At 36.1% G+C, this 4,310-nt stretch overlaps 1 long non-coding RNA gene across 1 annotated transcript; it reads left to right on the top strand.

Annotated features, from left to right (window-relative positions):
• The first annotated feature begins 4 nt into the window (after positions 1-4).
• LOC124892664 lies at positions 5-3,893 on the top strand. The gene is made up of 4 exons (XR_007050366.1): positions 5-150; positions 1,532-2,564; positions 2,667-3,247; positions 3,332-3,893. It is a non-coding gene; the product is annotated as an uncharacterized LOC124892664 (long non-coding RNA).
• Positions 3,894-4,310: the final 417 nt, after the last annotated feature.

Here is a 4,310-nt window from a genome sequence, read left to right on the forward strand (position 1 = left end):
CCCACCACCATTGCCCCGACCTGCGGGAAGGATAAAATAATTCACTCTAGTACGAACAGCGTTACCAGAAACGTCCAGCACTGGTTCACCACCATCTTCAGCCTTTATGAAAAAAGATGACGTTGTTGATAATTGAAAAAAAAAGAAAAGGTACAATGAATCGTTTAATACAAGTAACTTCCATTGTTATAACGAACAAATTTTGTGAATCGGTGAAATAAATTAAGAAGCAGAGCTATTTATAGAACTGAATGAAACTTTCAATATTCTATTACTTTGAAAATTAGAATATAGATTTGACTATCAACTTTTCAAGCTAGTCATTTAGTCTTTTATAAAGCCGCACTCATAAATAATGTATGGTTTGACATTTTCTCTGGGGAAAAAGATGGCAAGACTATCCACAAAACTATTTTGCCATTTACCCACTGAAATTATTTTTGATTTCATTTTTAGGGTTAAGGTATAAAAATTTGAAAAAAGTTTTAAAAAGTGGGATCCACAAGTGGACCAAGGAACCATTTCATCATTTTTTGAACTTTGCAAATTTAATATACTACACTAATACCCTACACTTATTCCAATATCCAAAAAAAAAAAACCTTTTCTCTCTCTCCTTTTCAATTCTCTCAACTCCCACTTAAGAAACCTTCATCCCAAAATTATCATTTTCATTTCTTCTTCTTCTCCAGCAGCTAAGGGGTCGTTATTGCATTGTAAGGTTAGTTAAAATCAAGTTGCGATCATTTCTAGATCCATTTAAACGGGTTTCTATGCTAATCGATTCGTAGTGATGTAGGAAATTTAATTTTTTTCGTATTTGGTTGATTAAGGAGTTTTGGTTTAGTTTCGATTTTGTTTTGCAAAAAAAGTGTTGAATAGTGGGATAATCGTTATTTGAAGAGTTATTTTGGCATTTTGATTCGAACAATGATCTGTTTCTGTTCGTAGACCCGTGGTCTATGAAATCAGAATGCCCTAGATTGAAATCAATTTTTAGGCCTATGAAATTCTTTTAAAATATGGTTGCTGAAATAGTGAAAATTGAAAGATTAATAGCTAATTAGTTTGATTAGGTGCACTAGTATGATTTTTAGAAATTATTGTGTTTTGATACTGCATGATGGATTTTGGTTCAGTTATTGAAGTGTGTAGAGAACTATTTGATGTTGGAAGAGTTATTTTGGCATTTTGATTCGAACAGTGATCTGTTTCTGTCCGTAGATCCATGGTCTATGAAATCGACCCGTGGTCTATAAACTGAGAATGCCCTAGATTGAAATCAATTTTTAGACGTATGAAATTCATTTAAAATATGATGGCTGAAATAGTGAAAATTAAAAGATAATAGCTAATTAGTTTGATTTGGTGCACTAATTTGATTTTGATATTGCATATTGGATTTTGGTGAGGTATTTCTTAATTTTTTTGGGGGGAGGCGGGGGGAGAGGGGGGTTTCATTTGAGCATTGAGTTATTTCTGTTGATAGACTTGTGGTCTATGAACTGAAAATGGGATATTTGTTCTGCAGGTGTAGATTGTCTTGAGAATGGGTAAAAAATACATTTTTGCTAAATGCAAAGCCACTACCGATTCTGATACTACTGGTAGCAATAGAAAAAAAAGTTGAGGCAGTTGGAAATGTCTCAAAAAGGAAGAAAAATAAAGAGTCAGTTTCCGAATCAGATTCGGAGTTAAAAGAAAAAAGCGACTACGTCGATTCCGGTGAAGATGTTGCCAAACACAATGCTAATGGTGACAGTGAAGAGAGCGAAGATAGTGAAAGAAACAGTGCTGATGGGATAATGATCCCTTGTCCATGCCATTTCTTTCAAGGTTCATTTCCATTGAGCGGTAGACCTTCGAACGATAATGGACGAGGTTGGATCTTTCCCGGCAAAGATATCGGTCAAATCAAGAATGGCTGTTTATCGAGATTTCCAGCAAGTTCTTGTCGACCAAGAGTTAAAGAAAAGATTCAAGCTGTCCTGTTTTGGACACCTAAGAAACCTGTCGGAACATCTCAAGTTCAATGGGCAGTTGGTCCATTATTTGTTGTTGCGACGCGTCAAGAATGATACGATGCATCACGAGATGTGGTTCTGTGTTAATAACAAGCCTGCATGTTTTGACTTGAAAGAGTTTTGTTTGATCACGGGGCTGAACTGCTCATCATACCCCAGTGAATAAAAAATGAAGAGAGCATTAGCAAAGGGGGAGAATTTTTGCTTTAAGGTGACGAAAAACAAAAACATTACGGCAGCCAATTTGCTACACCTGATCAGAGGGAATAAGCTGAACGAGGACCAGAAGTTTAAGTGTTGTTTACTGTGGTTCTTGCACACCATGTTGCTTGCAAAAGATTCGACGAAGGTCGTGGACATGAAACTAATTCGAATGGTAGATTCTTTGAGTTTCTTCGAGAATTATCCGTGGGGGAAAGAGACATTTCAACTGACCCTGGCTATCTAAAGAAGTAAAGTGACCTGAAGAAGCAGAGGAAAGTATTTGATGAGAAGCAGAAGGCATCCTATGCTCTATTCAGATTTCCCTGGGCATTCATGGTATCTACCATAAACCCTTTAGTGAGTTTACCATAGATTCTTATTTTATTTATACTATGTCATAGACTCTGAGTTCTTTTTTCACTGATATACTGCTTACAGGTTTGGATCTACGAGGTCTTTCCTCATCTTGGAAATTTTTTTAAAAAATCAATGGATGAACCCTTTCCCACTCCCTGCATCAGATGGCACACTAAAAAAAATGACCAAATAATCGAAGGCGACTTATTCAAGTACAAAGGAAAAATTACCGAGGTATGAACTCATTTTTTATTATGAAATAATAATACTATTGTAAATTAATATTTTGTAGCGCGTGCACCCCTACATCATCCCTACTCTTCGTGAGACGAAGAAGGATTACATGATTTCCTTTGAGCCATATACGGACGAGGTGAAAAATAACGTCCTTGATGGATGAAACAAAGAGTTAGAAGGGGTGACTGTACTTACTTCAAATGAGGACAGTGATGATGGCGGGGATTTGGGCGGTAACCCCGTTGAAGTACGCGTTGGTGATGATGATACTCCGAGCACCTCCAAAGATGCAGCGGGCACTTCATCCTCTGGGGATCTTCATAAGCGTATTGTTGTACTCGAGGAAGCGATGTTGGATATTGTTGCTTATATTAGAGAGAAAAGATTGAAGAAAAAGGAACGAGATGAGCGACAACACGAGCAAGGTAACTTCATTCAATTAATAATTGATGTTGTTAGTAAATTTTCATCTTTAAATATCAGCAACACTTTGTAATATGATGATACAGTGAATGTGGATCTTCGTGAATCGGAGAGGAATGAAGAAGGAGAAAAAGGGTGCAAAATGGATGAGTTGGCCTCTGTTGTGGTGAGAGAGGAAAAAGAAGAATAAAAGAAGGATAAAGAAGAACATATGTGCAAAGAAGAAAGTCCAAAAGAAGCAGTTGCATCAGAAGCTGATAAAGAAGCAGCAGTAGATATTGAGAAAAAAGGAGAAGAAGGTGAAGAAGCACCAGCCGAAGAAGTACTAGCTGCTGTAGATGCTAAAATAGAAGGAGAAGAAGGCAAGCATGAAGAAGCAGCCGAACCTACTGACAAAAAAGGAGCTGAAGCTCACCTAAAAGATTTGGTCATGGATATCGTAGGTGAAATCAATAGTAGCATTTGTATTGATGATGAAGACAGGGAAAAAGACATTTGAATGTTAATATTGTTAATGTGTTGTTGAATGATTGGTAGTTAGGATCGGACAAATATTTTTTTATTAGAAATATTATTTTATTTTATGGTAGTGGTTATGATTCTGCACTGAATCTATCTCTATCAAACTGATTAGTGGTATTTCCATTTGAATATGCAGGGTATTGTCATAGTTGTTGCAGTTTATGGTTGATGTCATTGAATGCATACATAATCTTGCGTATAATGCTTGCATGGTCTATCATTACCATGCTGCTCGGTTTTACGTCGATGTGTTGTTTGATCGACCATGATTCTATCAAAAATAGTATTAACATTATAGAAAAATAGAAGTATTATTATTTATTCAATATCACTACATCCATGTTACACCTTTTCAAAGAACGAATACTAGCATTATAGCACATAACATCACTTTTAGGCCATTCTCCCTTTCTTCGGCCAAAATCAATTTTTGGTTTAGTTGATCCCTCTCTATTTTGGTGTCATGTAGCAACACTTTAAAGTGATCCCTCTGTTCTTCGGATTCTTTGAACAAAGTCATGAGAAAATATTTATTTTTTTCGC

This window comes from Capsicum annuum, unplaced genomic scaffold, assembly GCF_002878395.1.
Source record: "Capsicum annuum cultivar UCD-10X-F1 unplaced genomic scaffold, UCD10Xv1.1 ctg49402, whole genome shotgun sequence".
In the NCBI taxonomy this organism is placed as follows: Eukaryota; Viridiplantae; Streptophyta; class Magnoliopsida; order Solanales; family Solanaceae; genus Capsicum; species Capsicum annuum.